The sequence below is a fragment of the Triticum dicoccoides genome, chromosome 5B (assembly GCF_002162155.2).
Source record: "Triticum dicoccoides isolate Atlit2015 ecotype Zavitan chromosome 5B, WEW_v2.0, whole genome shotgun sequence".
Lineage (NCBI taxonomy): Eukaryota > Viridiplantae > Streptophyta > Magnoliopsida > Poales > Poaceae > Triticum > Triticum dicoccoides.
In genome coordinates this window covers 669933550-669946265 of record NC_041389.1, presented here as the reverse complement: position 1 = coordinate 669946265, position 12716 = coordinate 669933550, and positions in this window count along the sequence as shown.

The following is a 12716-nucleotide window of genomic DNA, read 5'->3' as shown; positions in this document are numbered from 1 at the left end:
GCGCCCCCCTCTTTCCTTCCCCTCCTCTCCCCCTTCCTTCCCCTCCTAGTAGGAGTAGGAAAGGAGGAGTCCTACTCCTACTAGGAGGAGGACTCCTCCTCCTGGCGTGCCCAACAAGGGCCGGCCGGCCTCCCCCCTCCCTCCTTTATATACGGGGGCAGGGGGCACCCCATAGACACACAAGTTGATCTACGGATCGTTCCTTAGCCGTGTGCGGTGCCCCCCTCCACCATATTCCACCTCGGTCATATCGTCGCGGAGTTTAGGCGAAGCCCTGCGCTGGTAGAACATCATCATCGTCACCATGCCGTCGTGCTGACGGAACTCATCCCCGGAGCTTTGCTGGATCAGAGCCCGGGGATCGTCATCGAGCTGAACGTGTGCTGAACTCGGAGGTGCCGTATGTTCGGTGTTTGGATCGGTCGGATCATGAAGACGTACGACTACATAAACCGCGTTGTCATAACGCTTCTGCTTACGTCTACGAGGGTACATGGACGAACACTCTCCCCTCTCGTTGCTATGCATCACCATGATCTTGCGTGTGCGTAGGAATTTTTTTGAAATTACTACGTTCTCCAACAGTGGCATCCGAGCCTGGTTTTATGCGTTGATGTTATATGCACGAGTAGAACACAAGTGAGTTGTGGGCGATACAAGTCATACTGCTTACCAGCATGTCATACTTTGGTTCGGCGGTATTGTGAGATGAAGCGGCCCAGACCGACATTACGCGTACGCTTACGCGAGACTGGTTTCACCGTTGCGAGCACTCGTGCTTAAAGGTGGCTGCCGGGTGTCTGTCTCTCTCACTTTAGCTGAATCGAGTGTGGCTATGCCCGGTCCTTGTGAAGGTTAAAACAGCACCAACTTGACAAACTATCGTTGTGGTTTTTATGCGTAGGTAAGAACGGTTCTTGCTAAAAGCCCGTAGCAGCCACGTAAAATTTGCAACAACAAAGTAGAGGACGTCTAACTTGTTTTTGCATGGCATGTTGTGATGTGATATGGTCAAGACGTGATGCCATATTTTATTGTATGAGATGATCATGTTTTGTAACCGAAGTTATCGGCAACTTGCAGGAGCCATATGGTTTTCCTTTATTGTATGAAATGCAAACGCCCTGTAATTGCTTTACTTTATCACTAAGTGGTAGCGATAGTCGTAGAAGCAATAGTTGGCGAGACGACAACGATGCTACGATGAAGATCAAGGTGTCGCGCCGGTGACGATGGTGATCATGACGGTGCTTCGGAGATGGAGATCACAAGCACAAGATGATGATGGCCATATCATATCACTTATATTGATTGCATGTGATGTTTATCCTTTATGCATCTTATCTTGCTTTGATTGACGGTAGCATTTTAAGATGATCTCTCACTAAAATTATCAAGAAGTGTTCTCCCTGAGTATGCACCGTTGCCAAAGTTCGTCGTGCCCACACACCACGTGATGATCGGGTGTGATAAGCTCTACGTCCATCTACAATGGGTGCAAGCCAGTTTTGCACACGCAGAATACTCAGGTTAAACTTGACGAGCCTAGCATATGCAGATATGGCCTCGAAACACGGAGACCGAAAGGTCGAGCGTGAATCATATAGTAGATATGATCAACATAGTGATGTTCACCATTGAAAACTACTCCATCTCACATGATGATCGGTTATGGTTTAGTTGATTTGGATCACGTGATCACTTAGATGACTAGAGAGATGTCTGTCTAAGTGGGAGTTCTAAAGTAATATGATTAATTGAACTTAAATTTATCATGAACTTAGTACCTGATAGTATTTTGCTTATCTATGTTTGTTGTAGATAGATGGCTCGTGCTGTTGTTCCGTTGAATTTTAATGCGTTCCTTGAGAAAGCGAAGTTGAAAGATGATGGTAGCAATTACACGGACTGGGTCCGTAACCTGAGGATTATCCTCATTGCTGCACAGAAAAGTTACGTCCTGGAAGCACCGCTGGGTGCCAGGCCTGCTGCTGATGCAACTGACGATGTTAAGAACGTCTGGCAGAGCAAAGCTGATGACTACTCTATAGTTCAGTGTGCCATGCTTTACGGCTTAGAACCGGGTCTTCAACGACGTTTTGAACGTCATGGAGCATATGAGATGTTCCAAGAGTTGAAGTTAATATTTCAAGCAAATGCCCGGATTGAGAGATATGAAGTCTCCAATAAGTTCTACAGCTGCAAGATGGAGGAGAATAGTTCTGTCAGTGAACATATACTCAAAATGTTTGGGTATAATAATCACTTGATTCAACTGGGAGTTAATCTTCCGGATGATAGCGTCATTGACAGAATTCTCCGATCACTGCCACCAAGCTACAAGAGCTTTGTGATGAACTATAATATGCAAGGGATGAACAAGACTATTCCCGAGCTTTTCGCAATGCTAAAAGCTGCGGAGGTAGAAATCAAGAAGGAGCATCAAGTGTTGATGGTCGACAAGACCACTAGTTTCAAGAAAAAGGGCAAAGGGAAGAAGAAGGGGAACTTCAAGAAGAACAGCAAGCAAGTTGCTGCTCAAGAGAAGAAAGCCAAGTCTGGACCTAAGCCTGAAACTGAGTGCTTCTACTACAAGCAGACTGGTCACTGGAAGCGGAACTGCCCCAAGTATTTGGCGGATAAGAAGGATGGCAAAGTGAACAAAGGTATATGTGATATACATGTTATTGATGTGTACCTAACTAGAGCTCGTAGTAGCACCTGGGTATTTGATACTGGTTCTGTTGCTAATATTTGCAACTCGAAACAGGGACTACGGAATAAGCGAGCACTGGCCAAGGACGAAGTGACGATGCGCGTGGGAAACGGTTCCAAAGTCAATGTGATCGCGGTCGACACGCTACCTCTACATCTACCTTCGGGATTAGTTTTAGACCTGAATAATTGTTATTTGGTGCCAGCGTTGAGCATGAACATTATATCTGGATCTTGTTTGATGCGAGACGGTTATTCATTTAAATCAGAGAATAATGGTTGTTCTATTTATATGAGTAATATCTTTTATGGTCATGCACCCTTGAAGAGTGGTCTATTTTATTAAATCTTGATAGTAGTGATACACATATTCATAGTGTTGAAACCAAAAGATGCAGAGTTAATAATGATAGTGCAACTTATTTGTGGCACTGCCGTTTGGGTCATATCGGTGTAAAGCGCATGAAGAAACTCCATACTGATGGACTTTTGGAATCACTTGATTATGAATCACTTGGTACTTGCGAACCGTGCCTTATGGGCAAGATGACTAAAACGCCGTTCTCCGAAACTATGGAGTGAGCAACTGATTTGTTGGAAATCATACATACTGATGTTTGTGGCCCAATGAATGTTGAGGCTCACGGCGGGTATCATTATTTTCTCACCTTCACAGATGATTTGAGCAGATATGGGTATATCTACTTGATGAAACACAAGTTTGAAACATTTGAAAAGTTCAAAGAATTTCAGAGTGAAGTGGAAAATCATCGTAACAAGAAAATAAAGTTTCTACGATCTGATCGTGGAGGAGAGTATTTGAGTTATGAGTTTGGCCTACACTTGAAACAATGTGGAATAGTTTCGCAACTCACGCCACCTGGAACACCACAACGAAATGGTGTGTCCGAACGTCGTAATCGTACTTTACTTGATATGGTGTGATCTATGATGTCTCTTACTGATTTACCACTATCGTTTTGGGGTTATGCTTTAGAGACGGCCGCATTCACATTAAATAGGGCACCATCAAAATCCGTTGAGACGACGCCTTATGAACTGTGGTTTGGCAAGAAACCAAAGTTGTCGTTTCTTAAAGTTCGGGGCTGCGATGCTTATGTGAAGAAACTTCAACCAGATAAGCTCGAACCTAAATCGGAGAAATGTGTCTTCATAGGATATCCAAAAGAGACTATTGGGTACACCTTCTATCACAGATCCGAAGGCAAGACATTCGTTGCTAAGAATGGATCCTTTCTAGAGAAGGAGTTTCTCTCGAAAGAAGTGAGTGGGAGGAAAGTAGAACTTGATGAGATAACTGTATCTAGTCCCTTATTGGAAAGTAGTTCATCACGAGAACTAGTTCCTGTGACAACTACACCAATTAGTGAGGAAGCTAATGATAATGATCATGAAACTTCAGATCAAGTTTCTACTGAACCTCGTAGGTCTACCAGAGTAAGATCCGCACCATAGTGGTACAGTAATCCTATTCTGGAAGTCATGTTACTTGACCATGATGAACCTGTGAACTATGAGGAACCGATGATGAGCCCGGATTCCGCAAAATGGCTAGAAGCCATGAAATCTAAGATGGGATCCATGTATGAAAACAAAGTATGGACTTTGGTTGACTTGCCCGATGATCGGCAAGCCATTGAGAATAAATGGATCTTTAAGAAGAAGACTGACGCTGATGGTAATATAATTTTCTATAAAGCTCGACTTGTTGCAAAAGGTTTTCGACAAGTTCAAGGGGTTGACTACGATGAGACTTTCTCACCCGTAGCGATGCTTAAGTCCGTCCGAATCATGTTAGTTATTGCTGCATTTCATGATTATGAAATTTGGCAAATGGATGTCAAGACTGCATTCTTGAATGGATTTCTAGAAGAAGAGTTGTATATGATGCAGCCGGAAGGTTTTGTTGATCCAAAAGGTGCTGACAAAGTGTGCAAGCTCCAGCGTTCCATTTATGGACTGGTGCAAGCATCTCGGAGTTGGAATAAACGCTTTGATAGTGTGATCAAAGCATATAGACTTTTGGAGAAGCCTGTATTTACAAGAAAGTGAGTGGGAGCTCTGTAGCATTTCTAATTTTATATGTAGATGACATATTATTAATTGGAGATGATATAGAATTTCTGGATAGCATAAAAGGATACTTGAATAAAAGTTTTTCAATGAAAGACCTCGGTGAAGCTACTTACATATTGGGCATCAAGATCTATAGAGATAGATCAAGACGCTTAATAGGACTTTCACAAAGCACATACCTTGACAAAAATTTGAAAAAGTTCAAAATGGATCAGGCAAAGAAAGGATTCTTGCCTGTGCTACAAGGTGTGAAGTTGAGTCAAACTCAATGCCCGACCACAGCAGAAGATAGAGAGAAAATGAAAAATGTTCCCTATGCTTCAGCCATAGGCTCTATCATGTATGCAATGCTGTGTACCAGACCTGACGTATGCTTAGCAATAAGCTTGGCATGAAGGTACCAAAGTAATCCAGGAGTGGATCACTGGACAGCGGTAAAGAACATCCTGAAATACCTGAAAAGGACTAAGGATATGTTTCTCGTATATGGAGGTGACAAAGAGCTAGTCGTAAACGGTAACGTCAATGCAAGCTTTGACACTGATTCGGACGATTCTAAATCGCAAACCGGATACATGTTTTTATTAAACGGTGGAGCTGTAAGTTGGTGCAGTTCTAAACAAAGCATCGTTGCGGGATCTACATGTGAAGCGGAGTACATAGCTGCTTCGGAAGCAGCAAATGAAGGAGTCTGGATGAAGGAGTTCATTTCCGATCTAGGTGTCATACCTAGTGCATCGGGACCAATGAAGATCTTCTGTGACAATACTGGTGCAATTGCCTTGGCAAAGGAATCCAGATTTCACAAGAGGACCAAACACATCAAGAGACGCTTCAATTCCATTCGGGACCAAGTCCAAGTGGGAGACATAGAGATTTGCAAGATACATACGGATCTGAATGTTGCAGACCCGTTGACTAAGCCTCTCTCACTAGCAAAACATGATCAGCACCAAGACTCCATGGGTGTTAGAATCATTACTATGTAATCTAGATTATTGACTTTAGTGCAAGTGGGAGACTAAAGGAAATATGCCCTAGAGGCAATAATAAAGTTATTATTTATTTCCTCATATCATGATAAATGTTTATTATTCATGCTAGAATTGTATTAACCGGAAACATGATACACGTGTGAATACATAGACAAATATAAAGTCACTAGTATGCCTCTACTTGACTAGCTCATTAATCAAAGATGGTTATGTTTCCTAACCATAGACATGTGTTGTCATTTGATTAATGGGATCACATCATTAGGAGAATGATGTGATTGACATGACCCATTCTGTTAGCCTAGCACTTGATCGTTTAGTATGTTGCTATTGCTTTCTTCATGACTTATACAAAGTTCCTGCAACTATGAGATTGTGCAACTCACGTTTACCGGAAGAACACTTTGTGTGCTACCAAACGTCACAACGTAACTGGGTGATTATAAAGGTGCTCTACAGGTGTTTCCGAAGGTACATGTTGAGTTGGCATAATTCGAGATTAGGTTTTGTCACTCTGATTGTCGGAGAGGTATCTCTGGGCCCTCTCGGTAATACTCATCACCTAAGCCTTGCAAGCATTGTAACTAATGAGTTAGTTATAAGATGATGTGTTACAGAACGATTAAAGAGACTTGCCGGTAACGAGATTGAACTAGGTATTGGATACCGACGATCAAATCTCGGGCAAGTAACATACCGATGACAAAGGGAACAACGTATATTGTTATGCGGTTTGACCGATAAAGATCTTCATAGAATATGTAGGAACCAATATGGGCATCCAGGTTCCGCTATTGGTTATTGACCAAGAATAGTTCTAGGTCATGTCTACATAGTTCTCGAACCCGTAGGGTCCGCATGCTTAACGTTACGATGACAGTTATATTATGAGTTTACAAGTTTTGATGTACCGAAGTTTGTTCGGAGTTCCGGATGTGATCACGGACATGACAAGGAGTCTCGAAATGGTCGAGACATAAAGATTGATATATTGGACGACTATATTCGGACACCGGAAGTGTTCCGGGTAATTTCGGAGAAAACCGGAGTGCCGGAGGGTTAACGGAACCCCCCCGGAGAGTTAATGGGCCACATGGGCCTTGGTGGGAAGAGAGAGGGGCGGCCAGGAAGGGCCGCGCGCCCCCTCTCCATCTGGTCCGAATTGGACTAGGAGGGGGGCGGCGCCCCCCTCTTTCCTTCCCCTCCTCTCCCCCTTCCTTCCCCTCCTAGTAGGAGTAGGAAAGGAGGAGTCCTACTCCTACTAGGAGGAGGACTCCTTCTCCTGGCGCGCCCAACAAGGGCCGGCCGGCCTCCCCCCTCCCTCCTTTATATATGGGGACAGGGGGCACCCCATAGACACACAAGTTGATCTACGGATCATTCCTTAGCCGTGTGCGGTGCCCGCCTCCACCATATTCCACCTCGGTCATATTGTCATGGAGTTTAGGTGAAGCCCTGCGCCGGTAGAACATCATCATCGTCACCATGCCGTCGTGCTGACGGAACTCATCCCCGAAGCTTTGCTGGATCGGAGCCCGGGGATCGTCATCGAGCTGAACGTGTGCTGAACTCGGAGGTGCCGGACGTTCGGTGCTTGGATCGGTCGGATCGTGAAGACGTACGACTACATCAACCGCGTTGTCATAACGCTTCCGCTTACGGTCTACGAGGGTACGTGGATGAACACTCTCCCCTCTCATTGCTATGCATCACCATGATCTTGCGTGTGCATAGGATTTTTTTTGAAATTACTACATTCCCCAACAATATGCATGGGGGCTGAAGCCGAAGACTGCCATCTTTCAGGTTTTATATACATATACATTAGCGGCCGCACAGGAGGTATTTTAATTCTTGAAAGGCACAAGTATAAAAAGCTTTTATATTCCATCGACACATTGTTTCACAATAATACATGTTATTCGAACATAATATCCTTCGAGCACTGCGTCTCTATTAAACGAGCGCCCTGCAGAACTTCCTGAAAATAGTGCTCGACAGGTACTCGGCTTCCGTCCGAATCTTGGGATGCAACATCGGTGGCCTTCATCTCCGCCCAGTATGTATTGACATGGGAAAGAGCCATCCGCGCACCCTCTATGCATGCCGACCTCCTCATTGCATTGATATGCGGCACCGCACCAAGGAACTGCTGCACCAAGCCAAAATAACTCTTCGGCTCGGGCCTTTTCGGCCACAAAAGACTCACGACATCCTTCATGGCAAGTCCAGATAACCTATTCAGCTCCGCCCATTCGGCCAAGCGATCGGTTAATGGAAGTGGGCGCTCTGGATTATGGAACTACGACCAAAAAATCTTTTCCATTTCGTGATCCTTTTGATCTCGGAAGTGTTCGGCCGCGTCCGCGGCACTTGCCGCCAAGTCTAGATAAGCATCCTCCACACTCCATGGCCGGTCCAACTGAGCATATTTAGGATCCACGAATTTCCTCCGCAGCAGGAAGGGCTTTCCAGCCGCGATATCTCCGACCTGACGCAGCTCCTCCTTCATAGCTCTCAACGCAGAGCAAGCATCCTTGGCCTCGGTAGTGGCCTTCTTCAGGTCCTCTTGCACCGCTCAATCTTCTTTTTCAAGAAGCTTGCAGCGGTCGACAACATTCTTCAACTTCACGGCCATCTCGGCCATTTCCTTCTTGCTTTGGCAGTGAGCAGCCTGTTCGGCTTTTAGCTCTTCGGCCACCTTTAAGGCAGCCGCATCACTCTTTCTGGCCTGCTCCTTGGCTCGGGCGAGCTCCGCCCGAAGGTTCTCCATCGCAGCGGCACCATCTGCATCAAGCATACATGTTGTAAGGCACGGGCATCAAGCTCCCTTACCAGGTGTCCGTGGAGAAAATGCATACCTTGTGACTCGTCAAGTCGCTTATTGACAAGCGCGATGTCGGCATCTGCCATGTCAAGTTGCCGCTTTAGTTTGGCAAATTCATCAGTCCGGCTAGCCACCGGACCCTTCGCCACCTACATAGGAAGGGAGACACATTATACCTGGGATTATGATCCTCGGCGCGCTGTCATTTTTGACAACACACCGAGCCTCAGGGGCTACTATCTACACAGGGCGCATTTTATATGCGGAACTGTCAGAAGGTACATCATTTTGCATTCTTCAAAACCTGTCAGTAAACTTCTGACGGCTTTGTGCAATCCGCTCTCAGCGGATGCAATCCTTTCAATCATCGTATCCATTAACGCACGGTGATCTTCTGAGATAGACGTTCACCCGAGCAGATCCTTCAGCTCCTTCGACCATACACCAGGTGGTGCCGGACTAGTCCGATGGCCTTTTTCGAAGGCCGGACGCGGAGGGCTTTGAGGGGACATACGACTGCCTTCCGGCCCCGCCGGACTCGAAGAAACCCTCCGTGACGACACCTCAGGGTCGCCCGCCTCGCAAGACGGTACGGCAGGGGGAGGCGTTTCACTCTCCATCATCTCCGGACGAAGATCCCCCGAAGATGAGCTCTGCTGAGAAGGGCTGAGATCTGAACTACAAGGTAAAATTTCGGTTATCTTCATCAGAAATAGGGCAGGGATATCCTTTATTTAAAAAAACTCCCCTTTTTTACTTACAGCTCCGTGGAGGGCTGATCCCCTCGGGGGCACAGTGCGGCCGAGGCATCTCTCGGCGCAGGACCCTTTGACGAAGATTTCTTCCCCCGCTTTGAGACCATGGTCTCCGGGTCTTCAGAGGCGGCCCTCTTCTTCCCTTGGATGGAGGGATTCTCGATCCCTCCTTTCCTGACAGCCTCCATCGCGGAGGTGGTAGCTTCCTTGTTCCCCCCTTCACCTTCTTCCGAAGGCGCAACCTCCAGCATCCTGGTTAACACGGGATCCGGTGTGGTCTCAGGAAGGGGGCCGGACACCTGATTAACTTTGCTTTCGCTATCCACTTCTGTTCAAGGAACATCTCTCTTGAAGGGCAAGTTCGTGATAAATTTGGGATAGCGTGTCCGGGTACAGGGCTACTTACTTGAGTATCCGGGCGATTGCAGCTCAGTCCTGCGTCCTCGGTCAAGTCCGGACACATCGCTTGTGATCCGAAGAAAAGTTTGTACATCTCCACGGGTGTCGTGCCCATAAAATGTTGGAGAGCTCGTGGTCCCTCCGGGTTAAATTCCCACAGGCGGAGGGGGCGACGTTTGCAGGGCAGGGTGCAACGAATCAGCATGACCTGCGCTACTATGACCAGAGTGATCTCTCTCTCTCTCTCTAGGAGGTCTTGAATGCGGCCCTGCAACAAGGGCACGTCCTTGGACGGCCCCCAGTCAAGTCCTTTATTGACCCATGACGCCAGCCGCGGTGGAGGACCTGAGCGAAAGGCAGGTGGCGCCACCCATTTGGTGCCTCTGGGAGCTGTGATATAAAACCACTCTTGTTGCCATAGGCTGAGCTCCTCTTGAAAAGAGCCCTCGGGCCATGGAGCATCAGCATTCTTGCTTATAACAGCCCCTCTGCACTCTGCCTGCTGCCCCTTGATCATCTTCGGCTCCACTTTGAAGGTCTTGAGCCACAATCCAAAGTGAGGGGTAATGCGGAGGAAGGCTTCGCATACGACAATGAACGGTGAGATGTGGAGAATGGACTCCGGATCCAAGTCATGAAATTCCAACCCATAGTAAAACATCAGCCCCTCACGAAGGGGTCCGTCGGGAAGCCTAACCCCCAAAGAAAGTGAGACGCGAACACCACGCTTTCACCAGGCTTGGGAGTGGGAATAACCTGCCCTTGGGTAGGCAGCCTATGCGAAATTTCGCCGGTTAGATATCTGGCATCTCTTAGCTTTAGCACATCTTCTTCCATAACGGAGGAAGGCATCCACCGGCCTTGTAGGTCGGAGCCGGACATCATCGAAGGTCCGAAGCGCCTGAATCTGGAGCTTTGGGTGTTGGAACTCGAGGCGAGAGGCAGATTCGATTGAGATTGAAAGAAAGGAGTGTAGCCTTGGTCTCTTTATAAAGAAGTTAAATACCAAGAGCCTTCCCCGTGACCGTTCGGGACTCGCCTTCGATAGAGGATACGTGCCAACAGGCACGACTTGGTTACCCGCACCCGTATTACTGAGAATCCCGGAATAAGGGGACACGATCTCTGCTTTGACAAGACATGCCAAGGAAACCACCTCGCTAAACGTGCTGAGGTGGGACAGTAAAACGATTCGAATAAAGGCTTGGCCGTGGTGTGATGTCACGCCACGGAATGCGTCAGCAGATTGAATTTGTGTAAATATTATTCTCTCTACGGTGGTATGTGGAACTTATTTTGCAGAGCCGGACACTATCCTTGTGTTCAAAATTTTCTATGAAGTATTCGGAGGAGGATCCCGCCTTGCAATGCCGAAGACAATATGCGCGCCGGACTCGTCGTCATTGAAGCGTGGTTCAGGGGCTACTGAGGGAGTCCTGGATTAGGGGGTGTCCGGATAGCCGAACTATCACCTTTGGCCGGACTCCTGGACTATGAAGATACAAGATTGAAGACTTCGTCCCGTGTCCGGATGGGACTTTCCTTGGCGTGGAAGGCAAGCTTGGCAATACGGATATGTAGATCTCCTACCATTGTAACCGACTTTGTGTAACCCTAACCCTCTTCGGTGCCTATATAAACCGGAGGGTTTTAGTCCGTAGGACGAACAACAATCACACCATAGGCTAGCTTCTAGGATTTAGCCTCTCTGATCTCGTGGTAGATCTACTCTTGTACTACCCATATCATCAATATTAATCAAGCAGGAGTAGGGTTTTACCTCCATCGAGAGGGCCCAAACCTGGGTAAAAACATCGTGTCCCTTGTCTCCTGTTACCATCCGCCTAGACGCACAGTTCGGGACCCCCTACTCGAGATCCGTCGGTTTTGACACCGACAGTGGCTTTGCCACAAATACGATGTCAACTACATGATCATGCAATGGCAATATGACAAAACTAATGTATGTCATGATGATGATGAACGAACCGGTGGAAAGTTGCATGGCAATATATCTCGGAATGGCTATAGGTAGGTATGGTGGCTGTTTTGAGGAAGATATAGGTAGGTTTATGTGTGATAGAGCGTATCGTATCACGGGGTTTGGATGCACCGGCGAAGTTTGCACCAACTCTCAAGGTGAGAAAGGGCAATGCACGGTACCGAAGAGGCTAGCAATGGCGGAAAGGTAAAAGTGCGTATAATCCATGGACTCAACATTAGTCAAAAGAACTCATATACTTATTGCAAAAATTTAGAAGTCATCAAAAATCAAGTACTACGCGCATGCTCCTAGGGGGATAGATTGGTAGGAAAATACCATCTCTCATCCCCGACCGCCACTCATAAGGATGCACAAGCCAAGTACACTTCATGTTTCAAATTTGTTACACAACTTTAACCATATGTGCATGCTACAGGACTTGCTAACTTCAACACAAGCATTCTTTGAATTCATAATCACCCAACTAGCATGACTTTAATATCACTACCTCCATATCTCAAAACAATTATCAAGTATCAAGTTGATCATAGCATCCAATTCACTTTCTATGATAATTTTTATTATACCCAACTTGGATGCTCATCATTCTAGGAACAACTTTAAGATAATAGCAAATACCATGCTGTTCTAAAAGATTCTCAAAATAATATAAGTGAAGCATGAGAGACTAGCAATTTCTTCAAAATTAAGATACCACTGTGCTCTGAAAGATATAAGTGAAGCACTAGAGCAAAAACTATCAAGCTCAAAAGATATAAGTGAAGCACATAGAGTATTCTAGCAAATTATAATCAAATAGGCTTCTCCCAAAAGGTGTTTACAGCAAGGATGATTGTGGCAAACTAAAAATCAAATACTAATATAACACATGACGCTCCAAGCAAAACACATATCATGGGGCGAATAAAAATATAGCTCCAAGT